Genomic DNA, 16,817 nt, shown 5'->3' on the forward strand with positions numbered 1-16,817 from the left:
AAATTGTCTTCAGTCATTATTCAAAGGTAGCATGAGATGGGAAATGCAAATGAGCAAAAGAACAGCCATGGTAAAATGAAGAAGTGAAGATGGTATGGAAATAAAATAGGACTTGGGATGGCATTTAATTTCCTCCCAACAAAACCTAATAACTTGTAACAGAAAACAGCTCAATGCAGGAAGGTAGAGGCAGGGCATCCACCTTTAGTTAGAAAAGACCAAACTTTTGGTCTACCCTTATTTCAAATACAGATGAGCATAGGATTCAACAAGAAACTGCTGCTTGTAGTTTCAGCTGCTAAAATAAAATTGAGAGGTAGGTTGATTCCTCAAGCCATTTATCTGATGTATTTTTTCCAAGCTCAGCGCAGAAACTAGATTAAATCATTCTACTTGGGCTCAATGGGTCTCTCTTTTCAACTTTTTATAACAGAAAAAAATCATATTTATTAATTAAAAAGAATTATTATTGTCAGATTAGTATCAGTAATGTCTATGTCTGCCACTATTTATTAATCAGTAAAAAACTTAATAGCAGGAGTCGTCACAAAATGTAAAGCTTATAATGAAAAGTCTGACAACTTGTAAGCAGGAAATTTTTGTTCTGACTGTGGCATTCTGAATTTCCATTTTGCTGGTATTCACTAAGCACTGAATAAACTGAGAACTCTGGTTTTAAATGTAGGTATTCCTAATCAAATCTTCACCCCTATGCTTAGGTTAAATATGTCATGTGATATTGTTTGTGTCCTTTGATTAAAGAAATTATAAAATTACCAAATTTGAAACTTCCATGTGCTGTGCCAATTTTACAATTTACAGTTCTCAATTTTTACATTGTTGACTGATTTACGTAGTGTATCTAATAAAACATTAGACAGAAAACATTTCATTTATATTACCAACCAACATTGTATAACATTTTTTGCAAGCATTTGCTATTTGTAGAGAAAGGTTGTTGGCAATTCAAGGATTACAATTCCTACATTTCTAGGAAACTATTATTAGAGAATTTTCAAAATGATTATAAGGATTTTTCATGAAAGGAAAAAACAAAAAGACCTTTAGGTATAATTTACATTCCCAGGGGTTTTTCTGCCAGTTGAAAGTCCTACTTTTTACAGGAATATGCAAGTAATCATTAAAAATTTGAGGCAACAAATTAAAGCCTACACTATACTATCATTGTAATAACAGCCAAATAGGTGAAGTTTAAAATCTAAGTGTCCAAGATATTTAAAAAATTTAAACTTCCTCATTTGAATGGAATAACATGAAATGTTATCTGGCTTACGCACTGGGATCATAAAATAATTTATAAAAATAAAAATAAATGTAAAAATGTATCCTTTTTGCCAGTTGTGGACATTGAAAAGCTAAAGGCTATTCAAGTTGTGCTGTGAATAGACTATTCTCTAGTGTAAGAAGAACAAGTTCTTCCCAGGATTCAAATAAAATATTTTTCATCTTCACTGTGAAGAGCTTTTTCCTCTGCTTTTCTTTATAGGAATAAAAGGCCTTTCTGTTCTTTCAGTTGAGCGACCTCTGCCTTTTAGGGGGAAATGGAGTTTCTGCTCCACTCACCCATCACCACCACCCAGACATTCTGCAGTTTCTGTGCCTGAGTTGGGTGAACAATTGGTCCAGGGGATGGGAAGGAAGAAAAGTGAAGTATGTGAGCACTCATACATACTTTTTTCCACAAAAGAAGGCAGGAAGGTTGGTGACCTTAAGAAAAAGAACTTAAAACATCTCTCAGGTAGAAATGGTTACATTTTGTAGTATAGCAATGTGATCAGGATTTAATTTGAAAGCTTACTGTTAAATGGCTTAGGCAGCACTGCAGTTCCATGCCAAAGGGATCCACTTTATGCATTCAGATATGCAATGCACAGTCTGTAGTATCATTCACAGTCCATTTCGGTGATTTTGTTACACTGCAGTTTGTTAGAATGTCACTAAACTACCTCAGCAACTCCTGGAACAGAGGTTTTGGTTGCTTTTTAATTTGCTATATTTTCAAATAGCATTCATTAGGTGTTCTTCAAGCTAGTCTGGACATACTTTGATGGGCTTGAATTTTCAAGTTGGAGATTTGAGGACCTAGGGTGTAAAACCCGTGCAGCTTAAGAGTTAGTAGAGAAAAGGAGTTCTTAAGCACAAAGTCATCCTGGGCAAAATCTAGCCCATCTTGTTGTGGTTTGTTGGCAGCTGAAGACTTTAAGGGCATATGTGAAATAAAGAGCAAGTGTCCACACTTCCAAGACCATTAGCATGGTACACTTGTATTGTCCCTGGCAATAAATGTGGATAAAGAGATTTGAAAGGGACGCAGGTTTGACAATACTTATATGGACAATTATTCCTTCAAGTCTAACAAATTCTTTAATGTTAATTTGTAGCTGGATCATGTCTGTCATGTACTCTATGGATGTCGGTCATTGTCATTATGAGGCCTTCCTAAGCATTATATATGTTGTGCTTTGGTACAAATACATCTGTCTGCACAAAGTTATTAGAAAGTTTTAAGATGCATATGCAACATTTAAAATATGCAAATATATTTATCCTTTTAAAAATTGGCTAATGAATTACTTTAGGCAGTGATGTGCCTCTGTTCCTGTAATCTGTGTGTTTTCATTACATTTAATTAAAATATTTTCATTTTATAAAGTAATAAGGAAATTAAAGCGAAAGTCTTTGTAGGCTGCTGGTTTTATTATGTTCTAACCTTAAGTAGAAAGAAAGCCAAGCCAACTAGTTGTTCTTGCTTCTATTAAAGTTCCTGTTGGCACCGCACTGATGGGACACATTAATCTTAGTATTAATGCTGAGGAAAAGAGGCTTAGAAGCCCAGGATGAATAAATCATTCCAGAGCCCATTTGGATCTGTTGGCACCTTCCCTGCTATGTTGTTGCTGGATAAAAAGGCTTCTCTAAGTGTTAAAGGGTTGGATAACAAAATTGGCTTATTGCAGAATGGCCCACAGTAATTTGTGAGTGATCTGAGTGGGTGAAAGCAACAGGGCAGGATGGTTTGAGCACAGCAAGCCTGTGAGCTGGTGCTGATAAAAGTACAGACATACATTTTCTTCTGCTCCACAATCACTGTGTAGTCTTTGTCACTGAGACCAGTGGTGCTGGTGGTGCTTCCAGTCTAGCTCTGAGGTATTTGTTGACATTAGAGAGGAAGAAGAGTAGCTGAAATGCTTCCCGTTTGTACTACATAGGTCCTTCTCCAGTCGCTTCATTAAAATCTTTGGAGGCTTGGGGATCAGCCCCCAAGTATTTTTCAACTAGAAAGTCACATTTCCCATGAAGACCAGCTCTGAATAGGTAAAGTCATCAGACTCCAAGAGTAACTTGTTGCTTCAGTTCCTTCATGTCTTACTGTTTTCCGGGCAGCTTTTGGGGTTTTTTTTCAGTCCATTTGTTTCTGCAACACACTCCTCTATTTGTGGTTGGCTCAGAAGGCCTTCATTGCTCTATTCTGCAAAACTGCCATGCTCTCAAAATCCTTCTTCATAGCAGAGCCTCAGAAGGGGGTTTTAGCTACCAGTCTCTTTGCCTCCGTCCAGGTTTGATTCAGATGCAGTTCTGGGCAGGTTCAGTGTAGGATGCAACCAGAATATGTCTCCATGAGGTTACTGGGGTGACCAAGGTGAAGAAGCAGAAGGAAAGACAGGGAATGACCTGTGCAAGTCAGACTATGGAACTGGGAAGTTCACAGCCTTTTCACCACCCATCTCCTGATGCCAATAAATCAGTGACTGGTGTGATGTGTTTTCCCTGGCCCCAGGTGGGCTTTTCTGCCCTCTGGAGTACTCTGTGCACTTAAAAATTAATGGGGCGGGATTGGTCTCTGTGGGTGAGTTTTTCCCAATTCCCACAGCTTTAATTGCTGTTACATGAAGCAGTGGCTGCAGACATCAGAGCAAGATTGTCATACAGTAGTAGCTGAACCTTTTCAATGGCAGTCAGTGAACAATTACATGCTACATTTTACACTATCTTCTCTGGTCTTTTCTTTCTGTTCTTTGATGAAGCACCTATTATTAGCCAGGCAATAATCAAACACTTGAAATAGGCATATAAAAGAAGATTTGGAGAATAACACATGCTACCATCTAATAAGCATTTCACTCCCTCAAGAGATGCACTGAAGTGTAGAAATTCAAGCTATATCACTGTGTTTTTAACTGACAGAATTGCTGTTGAGACAGTTATATTTTCTCAATGTATTTTATTCATAAAAAAATCTTGTTTTATAAACACAGATCATCTTTAATGCAATGGATGTAATGTACAACAATTATTTTGGATATCCTTTAGTTGTTAGATGGCACAAATCACAGTTAAAGTAATATTGAAACAGAAGGAAGATGAAAAACAACATGAAATGTCTCAATACATTTTATTTTCAATGAAATAATAGAATATCACTTTACCAGTCTTAACATAAATGGGGTCATTTGAATGCTATCAACCTGTACATGTGCTGTAATAGATAGAAACACGCTTTTTCAAATCATCTGGTTGTCAGTAGACTTGGGAAGGGAGCACTGTTTTTCATATACATGTGGTCCTTGTAAAGCTGTTGGTTAACAACAGTTTGCAATCTGAAAACTCAAGCAATGAGCAACACCAACAACAGAAGAAAAAGGACGAGAAACACTGACTTGTGTTTGTTCAGTGTGACTTTCCCAAGAAAGTAATAATAATCTAGTTAATTTCTTAAGCAGGGGAACAAATCCCAGTGTGCCTATCTTGATACAGCATCTTATTTCCTTTCTAATTTCTTTCTTCTCCCACTGTCTCGGGTCCAGAGCTGTGCTAAGTATAGTGCCTTGTGCATTGACCTAATGCTGGGCTCAATTTGTAGAGTACAGATTGTGAATAAACTGTATGTTTAATTTTTTTCAAAAGCTTCCAAATTGATTATATATTAAAATTACTATTTTTAGAACAACAATGTAAAAGAAAACAACAGCAAAAATCCCCCACCTGTTAACTTACACTGTTAAAGCATATCTTCACCAGATGCTGAAAGTAAACTTCACTTACTAGTATTTTTATAGTGCTGTTATATATTTGGGCTTCTGATTTGAATATTACAATAAATAAATTACATCATGTTAATGATTAATATAAAAAGAAAGCTTCTATCAGGTAGAATACCAGAGTATGAGTTATTGCATGTTAACTATTTGGTATTTGGAGATCATGGAAACTGGTTGTGGGCAGTTTGTCATTTTATACTGTGTCACATTAATCACCCTAATTTTTTATTTTTAGGTGTAAAATGTGATTCTTCATTCCAGGAAACCCGAAAAGGATGTTCCTTTGCATGGAAGTAAGTACTGAAAGTTAGGACATGCCTTTTGAAAGCACCCCAGAAGCAGACACATTCATTAAACCTATTTCTGTACTGCTGTCCCCAGGAAGGCAAAGAAACAGTGAAAAAGGAGAAGTCCACACAGGGAGAAAAACTATTTTGTATAGCATAATAACCTTGTCAGGAAACAGAAAACAAAGTCCTGCCCCATCTCAAGCTGTGGAAAACCTTGAGCTCACAAGAAACAATAAGCTCAAACCATATAAGAGAAAGTGGCTCAAACTTTTGATATTAAAAAAGAGGATCTGTAATTCTGAAGTGATTTGCAAGTAAATGTTATTATAATCAAAAATCCCTTTCTGAATTCCTCACTCTTCTTCTCCATTTTCATTATGTTGTCCTCCCAAAGTGCCAGGGAATAAACATCCCTGCAGTGCTCTCATCACATGGTGTGTCATGTCAGACGAGCTATGTGAGCCTGGGTCTCTGGGGAAGGGCCAAGTCTTAGGTATCTTTTATCTTAGAATAATGTGATATCTAGTGCTTGGTTCCACTTGCTACCAATTGGAAAAGCAGAAACTGGCCTAGTTTGTAGTACCAGTTATTATTACATTGCATGGTGGGCCATTAGACAGAGTCTAATTTTACTCTGATTTTACAGAGCCATTGACTTTAATGGACTTGTTCCAAATTTTTCACTGGCATAACTGTGAGAAGAATTAGACCCAATAACTGTCATGTAAAACAAAATCATTCCATCTTGTAAACCATAAAGCACGTTACGTGGTAGTTAAGTGTGGGCCAAATAAATTCATCTTTCAGATGATGTGTTTAATGGCAGCCTTGGATGCTTGCAGTCAATTAAAATTTCCTGGCACATTTTCACAGGACAAGGAACGTTTGTTACTAATCATGTCCAAAAGAAATTCTGGCTAGTGTAATTGTATTTTACTTAGGTAAAATTACCTTTGTGATTATAGTTAGGTAGTTATTCTTCACTCTATCTTTTAGAAAGCCCACACTATTATGTTGTTGTTCTTGGTGCAGATGATGACTGTGTTATCACCCAGAAGCAGCATGCAGTAGAGTTTTTCTTACTCTGGACTGTTGAACTGCAAAGTGCCTTTAAAGTCTTAAATTGGGAGGGGAAAGGAAGTGTCAAGACTGCTGTTTAAATATTTAGGGACAGATCCTCAACTAATATAAATTACCATAGGGTTGAAACATCATCTTAATTGATCTGCATTTTCTCTCTTAAAATTATGTGCATTTTAATTGGTCATGTCCGTTTGCTTTCATTACTCTTACCTATTTATATAAAATATTTTACGATACTTTGGTCTTTAAAAAAATAAGAAAACAAGGTACAGACTGTTGCACTTTTTCTAGTTCTTTCTTCTTGTGTTAGTCCTGAATTTGGCCTAAAGTAACTCTGAAACTCTTCACCTTAGCTACCATAACAATAAATATTCTTTGAAAATACCTGTCTTTCTGCCTGTCTCTTTGGAAAATCAGATCTGCATTTAGGACCACTTCATTTAATACTCATCCAAGATAATGTGGATTTTCCCAACCATTTGGAAGGTGGTATAGTGTGATCATGCTAAGAAATTCATGCTGGATTAAAAATGTCTCCAAGGAAGGTGCCCCATATGAACTTCTAATGGATATGTGGAGAGCAATGTGTTCCTTGCATACTCTGTGGAAAAGCCTATCAAAACTGTAGATATGAGAGATTAATTGAGGAAGGTTTTAAGGGAAAGCATGATGGTCAACTCCAACAGCTACAGAGTGGCTCAAGTAAGTATGATACTGTTCCTCTTAACAGGTAATATTTTATAGGTTATTTTTACATCATCTGTAGTCTGTACAACTTCACTCTTTCTACCTGTCAAAATGATGTGTGCAGGCAGGGAGCAGTGGCATTTTTGTGTCAGAGCAGCTGATCAGTTTTGTGAGAATATGTTGGGAATACTAGTCAAAATGTTTCAGCAAACTCCAGATACATCCACAGGCAGAAATTGTCGTTGCACTCTAACAAACAAACAAACAAAGATTTTGCTGGTGGTAAAGTCTGGTGGTAGTTCTAAAACATTGTGCAGATATTTGTATGCATTGAAAAAAGCCAAGGAAGTGCATGTGAAGCAATACCTGCACATTTTAGTTAAATGTATCAGGAAGAAAGAGTGCTTGTGATCAAGCCAGAAAATTGAATGCAAACGGTGGTTTTGGCTTACCAGCTACAGGTCTCCTAACCTGAAATATATTTTTTGGATTTCAGTTCCACAGTACTATATACTTGGCTTCTCCAGTTCAAGTCCATAGCAAATTATTTGCATGCTGTGCTGGGATTAAAAAAAAATAATAAAAAATTGAGAAACAGCTGCTGTTGGCTCTTTAGTCTGACTTCAACTTATTCCCAAACTCAGCCAACAAACACAGTCCTCCTACACTTGTAGAGCTTCTGGTTTTTCTTGGCCCATACAGCCCTTTGTCCTCTGGCAAAATTTCACTGGAAACCTCATGCAAATAATGTTTGATCTTCACCAACTCATCTCAAGGAGGAGGACCCATGTTTTAGCCTCTTTTCCTTCTCTGCAGCGAGGAAAGGAAGGAGGTAGAAATTTTATGTGTGGGAACAACTGTGTACAGGTGTGGTCTCAAGACCCCCAAGATTTCTTGTGACCTTGTGCTTTCCATATGTTCTTCAGTGAGGTATTTGCCAGGATAATTAGTGACTGTAGTAAGTGTAATGAGTTCTTACTATGTTTTCTACCTATATTTTCCATGCAGTTTAGCCATTACTCTTACCCTCTCCACAGAGAGAGGACTGTGAAAACCTCCTCTTTATTAAGTTCAATGCATTGTCTTATAGGAAGAGGAATCAGTGCACATCTATGGAGGAAAAAAAAAGTAGGGAACTATGGCAATTAGCTTTTGATCACTATCACCCATGCTGATCAAACTATGCTTATGTGAGATCAAATATTCTTTCATCCTCTGGAAATTTGAATCAAATTCTTCAAATTCAGACTTCAGAATGGCCCTGAGACCAAGGAATATAGGAAATGAATGAAAACACAGAAATATTGGAAGGCCAAAAAGGCAAGAAGGATTCATGCAGAAACTCAAGTGTCTGTGATATCAAGATTAACAGTGAGATTTGTCCTGCTGCTTCTCAGGTATGCACACTCCACAACCATCTAACCAAGTTCTGCCAACATGAAGTAGAACGCAGCAGTTTTTCATGTTTGGCTGATGTCTTCTCTCTTTGCCTTCCTTCTTTTCCTCCTATGCCCTTTGCCAACAAATTTTAATTGGCTGCATGTCTTCAGGTTATGTCTCTCTGTATGCAACTGGTCCATAACTATCTATTTTTGTTTGCTCTCCACAGCATTCTCATTTTCTCACTATTCTGACTTCACTGCCTGCTCGTGCTCAGGTTTTGAATATGCCAGATTAATTACCCTATCCCTTAATTAGAGGAATCTGCATAGCTAGTCAACCTTTTTTTTCTGATATCAAGATGGCAGGGCTATTGAAAAGCAATGTCCAAGAAGAGAAAAGGAATAGGTTGTAATAGTCATGAATTTGTTAACAGCAGCTTGAGACAGTGAAGAGTTTGTCCTGAAAGGGATTGAGGCAACTTAACAGTTTACCTTCACAGAAGCAACATAAAAAAATGGTTTAAATATCTTTAGCAGTAAAACCAGGATGCTATCGTGGATTATATTTTCTGGTAAGTGAGATCATGGCACAATTCAGGAACATTCAAAAACCTATTATTAATTATTAATAGAAATGAATAAATACAAGGTGAGTTCTAATTGCCAGCTCTGTTATGAATTCATCTTTGTTTAAGGTTTTGAAGGGTCTGACTCAGAAACAAACTCATCCTGTTCGTAATTCAAGGTATTTTTAACAGCTAAAACTGAGTTCCTTTAAAAGATTGTTTTAAAAATCACTTTGATTTCAGAGGTCTTCAGATATCACACTAGATGTGTATCCCAGATATCTGAGCTGTGTGGGAAATGAGTATGCTCTAACTTACCCAATGTTTTGGAAAGGCAACCTGAAACTTAAGAGACGTTTAGATATTACAGTGGCAACCATAGGAGTGTCTGGACCCAGCTAGTCAGAAGTCCCAGAAGTACTCTTTAGTTCAATGTCTGGGCTTAAAATGAAAAATTGTCAGTTTTCAATTTTAGAGGGAAAAGAAAGTTTTTTGCTTTTTGTTCATCTGCCAGGGGAAAATGGTTAAAAAACCAACTAACAAACTAGCGAGTATGCATTTTCAGATAAAATGCATTTCTGTTTAGACATCTTGGCAAAAGAGGAAATATTCTTATAAAATTACTTTGGCCACTGCAGTTGTCTTTTTCTTAAAATATTTTTGCAAGCAAACTAACTTGGCAGCTCGGATTCATTTGGACTCATGCACCTTTATTCATTTTTCAGTCTGAGAAATAATCAGATAATTACTTTGGAAATGTAGCACAGAATCACATGATTTCTGAGTTTGGGCAACCCAGTCCACAGAAATACATCGAGCAGTGGTTTGTTCCTTTCATAAACAAGATATTTGCTCTTCTTGTGTCATTGCTTATTCATTTGGATTATTAACAGGCTTTTTAAAACTATTAAAGCCTTGCCGCTCATCTTCAAAACTGCCTCTAGGCATCTTTGATTTATGTGGTTAGCATTTACTCCCTAAGGTCTTATCGACCTTGGCAGTGTTAGAAATCATATTTTCACATGCATGAATTGCCCTTGACTAATTTCTCCAGTACAGTTTGAACATAAATAAACTTCTTTTGGCAGTTGCATTTTTTACTTTTCACTTGTTTATTATTAAGAAACACAGTGTGAATGAGTGTATGGAATACACAGTAAAGTAAATCTGCATTGAAGTTTGGTTAAGAATGTGCATTATTGTTCCCCTTGAATGTGTTCATGATAGATGGAAGGATTTTTTCTTTTCTTTCTTTTTTCTACTTTGAGTCTTTTTTTTTCCCCCTAATCTCCCTTTCGGGATCATACAGTTCGCAGTGACTTTTGATGTTATTCTCCCCCGTAGTAGTTATGCATTTCTAAGACCAGAGTGAAATTAATTTTCTCATTGTAAAATGGGACGTGTGCTCCATGATAGACCTCCCTATTTGGTTAGCAAACATGAAAAGAGATAAAGGTTCAAAAAATTTTGGGATTTGCAAAATTTGACTTCCAGTAGAAAGCTTACCAGAGCCACAGGCACTTTGTAAGTAAATACATCAACCAACATCTCAGGAGAGAAATGCAAGAACAGAACTTTATTATCAGCACCCAAGCATCAAGAAAATATCTTATGCCATGTAACCTGGTGGCTTCCAGAGTGGAAGCACGGAATATGAACATCACATGCAGTTCCCACAGATGTAGGATGTGGCCTGCCAAGCTGAGCAGCTTGGCATCGGCAGTGACGATGAAAAGGGTTGGAAAGCAAAATTCCTCACTCTAAATTCAAGCTCTACAGCTGAGCCATTATAGCCTGGTGTGTAAAGGAAAGCACTGTATTAGAGACTGCCTTAACTCCCATGACATTAGAAAATTCATGTGGTTTGGGTACTTTCTGAGATGTGTTAACACTGCTAATAGAAAGCAGGTAACTGTTTTTAATTTACTTGATTGAGGTAAAGCTTATGTAATTGTAAATAAAGAGACGATGGTAAGGTGAATCTAACAGCAAATAATTATTATTGAGTCATTCATATTTTGATTCTGTGTTACTACAGGCCTGTTGGAAGTGTACTGAATAATTTGCTGGGAGTTTCTGATACAATATATTCAATCTTCTGTAGATACCTCCCTAGTGATGCAACTAGAGAAGAGGTGGGTGAATCTACTATGAGACTGTCACAGTTCACAGAGCATTAGCTGAGGCACAACTCGGTGATGTGTTTTCTACAAGTAGTCCTTGACTAGGAATAGGATTTTTCCTTCTCACCTGGAGACATATATTTTCAGTTCCTTTTACAATGTTTTCATCAGACATTTTCCTGACCTTTAGCCAAAATATTATTGACACCAGTATGAGTTTCATTGTCTAATTCTTGAATCGTTTTTGAGATGGAAACAATACCTTCATTTTCTGATACCATTTTCAGAAAACCTGGCATCAGTCCCAGCACTGCCTCACGAGCTATGACAGGACTATGGCCAGGGCTGGAAAAGGATTCACCTTTCAGTCCTATCTCCAGGGGTTCTCAGGGTGCTGCACTGCCCCCTCAGGAGAAGCACTCAGGAGTGTTTGTGCCTTGGTGACTTGGCTGAAAGACAAAGTCATCAGAGTGACTTTCTCAGTGTGGTGAACTGGCGCCTGTATAAGACTGAAATTCTTCGAAGAGGCACAGAAGCCATACTTAATATTAAATGACTTGAGTATTTCAAGCAGAAAAAGATCCTTTGAACTGTTTAGTTTTCACGTGGAGAATCCTCTTTTCCCTCTTTTTACACTGAAGATTTTTTTACAAAATATTGCTGCCTTTTTTTCCTAAGTGATATCCTGTGGACTTTTTCCTGGATTCCTGTCAGTCACTAACTATCATTTCTGCAGATAATATCTTTCAGATCTTTGACTTTGTAAAAAAAGTCTTTTCTGTGACAATCTAATGTAAAGAGTAATCTGACAATGAGAGCCTGGAGGTAAAAGTCTTCTTATGTTAATATGCTTGTTACAGAAATATAACTTTCCATGAAGATTGAAGCCCTAGTTTACAGGATTCGAATCTAGCTGGGCTTCAGCCTAAAGAGAAAAGTCTTCAGCCTAAGAAACAACTGTTCTACTATGATTTTCACTTTTAGTGCTGTATACTAAGTACATAGGTTATATGTTCCTTAAAGGCCTTAGCTTTAGCTATCATATTATAAACTATCTAGTGTTTTTATTTAAGTTGAAGACTGCTGAAAACTCTTGAGAGCTTCTTGTGTTACCGGTGTGAAGTGCTTCAGTATGGCACACGTTTTGTTGCTCTTAGGAAAGGCATAGGATAATAAGAAGTTGGGAGTGGATAATTTTCTAATTATGTGGCATGCTCCCCGTTTCACAGGCTTGCTGGCTGTTTCAGGGTAACAAGAGGATAAATTTAATACTGATCTTCTATCCACACAATGACACCTTCGAGGGTCTGAGAGAAAGTTCCAGTCAAATCCACATGCATTAAGGTAAGGATCTTATGTAACTTTTCTTTATAAAACCTTGATAGAGTGAATGCTTTAGATAGAGTAAGCAGCTTTGGTCACTGTGTTTTATTGAGCAAAATATTTTTAAAACCAAGGTTTAAGCATCAGGTCATGGTGAGAACAGAGAGAGCTGCATCTCTATCTGAAAACAATTGCAGTCATTGCCTGGAAACAAAGCCTGAGGGGAGATGACCACTAAATATTTTCAGAGACATGAAGAATTAGCTTATTTTAAATAGGTTGCCTCATCAGTGTTTTGATTCAAGCTGATGTTCTGGACTCTTTTACTCCATTCTGTTGTTATGCCAGATGAATAATTTATTACAGAATTTTCAAGGCAGATAAGGTGGCTTTTTCTCATTTTTTAATGTTATTTGGATTCATAGGATAAGATTATTACACAGTGTTCCTTATATGCTCAGTGTTAGAGCTAATCTCATGTCATTGTTGTCATTGTCTAGGTCTATTACAAAGAATTCTATCAAAAATTGCTCAATAGGATTCAACTACTATATATATCAGTCTCTATAGATTTGTCTTTTTCACCTTAAGATAAGAAAACATAGAACTCTGAAAGGATTTACAAAACGAAGCTATATAAAATCTTCACCATATTGTGTCAGTTTTATGTTACCACAATGTTCCACTGCTGTGCATCTGCTCTGTATCACTTGGCATGTTTGCTCCAAAGGAGGATTGACTTAGGCTTACAGTGAAGATCATTCCTAACTGCAATGCTACCTTAGGGTAAACAGTTGAACCTGACTTATTTAAACTACTTGCTTATGTGGTACTTTACCTAGATCTTGCCAGAGAGTTGCAAATACTGTAGTTACAGACTACTGATCTGAGAATTGCTATGGGCTCCTTAAGTCATGGGAGTAATGCTCTGATTAATAATGTATTTACTGTAATTATTTTGGCAAATTTAGAATTTATATGCTGCCAAACCTTAACTAGAATCTAGATTTAAAAGAAAGCAACTTAAGGAATACAATTTCATTAGATCAGTTATGTTGGTTTCCTCTCCATCTTGGAAGTTGTGCTAGGATGAATTTTGATGTCAACTTTTGGAATTGAGCTTGGAGTATCCAGAAGGACTAATTTATGCTTAGTGATACTGACTTTGCTATAGTCAACACAGAGAAGGAGGAAAGAAGAGGGTTGTGGAAGCAGTTCAGAATGGAGCCTGAACTAGAGGACCTGAAACACTGTCTGGAGGAGGACTAACTTCACAAGGTTAAATTTAACCTTTGTCTCATATTCAGAAGCACTGCAGAAATTCTGAGCCTCTCATTGACCATCAGGACTGACAATACTCAGCACTTTGCAGAACTGAGTGCAGCTTTAGTTGGGCTTCCACAGATGAGACTATCTGAGAATTTCTAGTGACTAGAAATACAAGTTTCTGCCTAATAATGGCAAGGAAGCATATGCAGGATTTTTGCAAACACAGATATTTACAATAGTAGAGACAGAGGCTGAGGTCTGTTCTAGCTTTGATTATCTGGAACAGTGGTGGTATGGTGAGTTGTACACTTGGAATGATACTATTATTCATTTCTATGCTATTAATATGCATGTCCTCCTAGTCCAGATAGGCACACAGAAGGATTGTCAAACTTTTTTGCAGATGGGAAATTAAGTCACTGCCTGAAGCAACATAGGAAGTCAAAGATTCTAGAGACTTCCATCTTCCATTCCATATTCTAAATTACAGAACCATCTTTCCTTCCTCATTTTTTGTAGCTATCCAAAGTGAGCCACAGAAACAATGTACTTGTTTTCTCAACGAAGTAGATTTCACAGATATGCAATAAAGGACATTTAACAATCTTTCTACAGTTACTCAGGCTCTTGATTATGCATTGCAGAAGGACCTGTGAATTCATCAGTCTCATTGCTTAGCTTTAATTGCTTTACTTTTTGTTGTTTGATTAATTTGTATTGTTGTTGCATTGATGTTCTCATTGTTCTACTTAAAATAATTGAACAATGAAACCTTAAAATTCTTTGCATGTGATATCTGTAAATTTACAGCTAAAAACCCTTGAATGTAATGTTTCCAAACCACATAAAGAAGAGCAACTCACACATGCCTGTGCAAACACCATTCTATTGTAGTGTTTATCACAGTAAAATAGTGGTTTTTTTCATTGAGCTTTGTGTTCTGAGCAAGATGCACAAGTGCATAAGGCAGGAGAGCCTGGGGCTGTATTTGATCACAAGCTTCACACAATCTGACTGGGTCAATGAGTTTTTCCAGCCAATTTAGACAATTTTCTCTGTGCAGACAAAATCCCTGGATTTCTCCTTAGTGTGCATCAAGGTAAGCTTCACTAAGTATTTCAGAAGTCTCTCTTTTTCTCTCTTTCTTTCTTTCTTGTAACCACCTCTTCTGGTACAAAATAAAAGAGATATTTAGGACTGATGTACACTTCTATACATCTGCCTTAAATCAGTGTGGTCACTACCACTGTATCTTGTGTTTAAACAGAATAGAATTAGCTGTCCACAAGTATATCTGGACTGCCTGGGGGATCACATGTAATCTTTGCTATACATAACTCCACACGGAGTGGGAATGCAGGATATGCAGAATGGTTGCCAGCACTATCTGCAAACAGCACAGCAAATTATTTTCCAGCTGATGAAGACAAGGCACTACAACTATGCCTTGCAGCATGACAGGCACTGTTGGAATGAGTTCCTTTCTTCTCGAAGTTCACCAACACAGTTCTTGATTAATCCCCCTTTATGCTGCTGAAGTGTAGTTTGAATTTAGAACTTTCTAATATTACACTTTTCCATGTTTTTCTGTTTCATTTTTTTTTAAGTATGTAAATCTGGCCAGAATTTTTGTTGAAGTACTTGGCATTTTGGTACGGAACTATTAAATGTAATGAGGTTTGAAGCCCAGTTTGGAAGGCAAACCATGTTTGCCTTTGTACAGTGCATCAACTATTTGTGCATCCAAAGTGAAACAGTACTATGTGTAGAGGTTTTGTGGGGCACTGGGGTATATCATTCTATGTTTTCCCTTCTTGTTTGAATAGTAATTATTTTAGTTTTGATGTTCAGATTGCAAAGTTTCTGAGCCTCAGCCCGAGCCCAAGTAAGGTTTTGCTGTGATGTTACTGGATTTAATTAGCAACATCCCAATGCAACTGAAAAGAAACAGGAATAGTTCAACATGGGGCTTAATTTCTTGGTAGGGGAGAAATCCCCTTAATCTTAGAGTCACTGCCTGTATGGTTCATGTGACAAAAAGAGAAGCTGTTAAATTCTTTATGGTATCCATGAAAACTGATAGTGGATTGCTAGAGGCTAAACTTCTATTCTTAATTTTGGCAGTATTATATTGTAGATAAAATTATGGCAATTACTTAAGGTGTAATACAAACCACTGAAAATACAAAATAGATTTTTCTTTTTTGTAGTTTCAAATAGAGTTAGAGAACAAGCATTTAGGTTAATGTTTGGTCATTTAGTGCATCCATATGCTGATAGATAGTGATGCATTTAATGAAAAATGGCAACAGTTGGAATGTTTGCGAGGAAGGGGACAGGTTAAGGTTTGTACTGGTGACTTTAATAGTGCCATTTCTTGCATCTTGAACAATTTAATTTGGAAGCACTATGTTCTTGGAATGAGATAAGAATTTAGTATGCTGTGCATCTTTGCTTAATACATCTGCTGTCTATACAAAGCAAGGTGGACAAAAAGCAACAAATAAACCCATAGAAATTGTATCAGGAGCACTTAGTTTTACATCCTATTTAGTGCAAAGCCAAAGCAAATCAGCCTATAACAGAAACAACCAAAAAAGAAAATGAATGGATCTAGGGAAATGGACCATCTGAAGCACCAAGTGGGGCATAAATAAAAATTTTATTAGTTTTACAGGAGGGTCTTAGAAACAGTCCTTTCCCAAAGTAGGACTAGGTTATTAGGTATATTTCCCATTGGTATGTGATATCCATAACTGATTCACAAGTATTGGAAAGATGAATAATGGTGTCACTTTGACCACTATTGTGCGTTGTAAATAATACATAAAAAGGTCATTATTCTTCATTCATTTTTATCACCCTTTTTCATGGTCAAACTCTTCCTTGAAGATCCCTTTGGAAAGGAAAAAAGAAAAAGTGCTTTCTTTTATCTTTAGTCATTTGGCTGCATTAAGTTTTAACAAAAAGGAAAATAACAATAAAAAAATAATGTATTCTCAGCAGAATCAGAAGACTGTAATAGGGATTTCAC

At 36.7% G+C, this 16,817-nt stretch overlaps 2 long non-coding RNA genes across 5 annotated transcripts in view; both read left to right on the forward strand.

The window, feature by feature from the left end:
- Positions 1-7,129, forward strand: part of LOC113968462 — a 100,542-nt gene extending 93,413 nt beyond the window's left edge. For both annotated transcript variants that reach the window (XR_003534521.1, XR_003534520.1), the window contains exons 3-5: positions 5,296-5,353; positions 5,442-5,664; positions 6,851-7,129. This is a non-coding gene — a long non-coding RNA (uncharacterized LOC113968462). The remainder of the gene's footprint in view (positions 1-5,295; positions 5,354-5,441; positions 5,665-6,850) is intronic.
- Positions 7,130-8,345: 1,216 nt separating this feature from the next.
- LOC113968461 overlaps positions 8,346-16,817 on the forward strand; it is an 81,630-nt gene continuing 73,158 nt past the window's right edge. For all 3 annotated transcript variants that reach the window (XR_003534519.1, XR_003534517.1, XR_003534518.1), the window contains exons 1-3: positions 8,346-8,517; positions 11,107-11,203; positions 12,421-12,535. This is a non-coding gene — a long non-coding RNA (uncharacterized LOC113968461). The remainder of the gene's footprint in view (positions 8,518-11,106; positions 11,204-12,420; positions 12,536-16,817) is intronic.

The sequence above is a fragment of the Neopelma chrysocephalum genome, unplaced genomic scaffold (genome assembly GCF_003984885.1).
Source record: "Neopelma chrysocephalum unplaced genomic scaffold, ASM398488v2 Primary Assembly neopelma1_68, whole genome shotgun sequence".
Taxonomy (NCBI): Eukaryota; Metazoa; Chordata; class Aves; order Passeriformes; family Pipridae; genus Neopelma; species Neopelma chrysocephalum.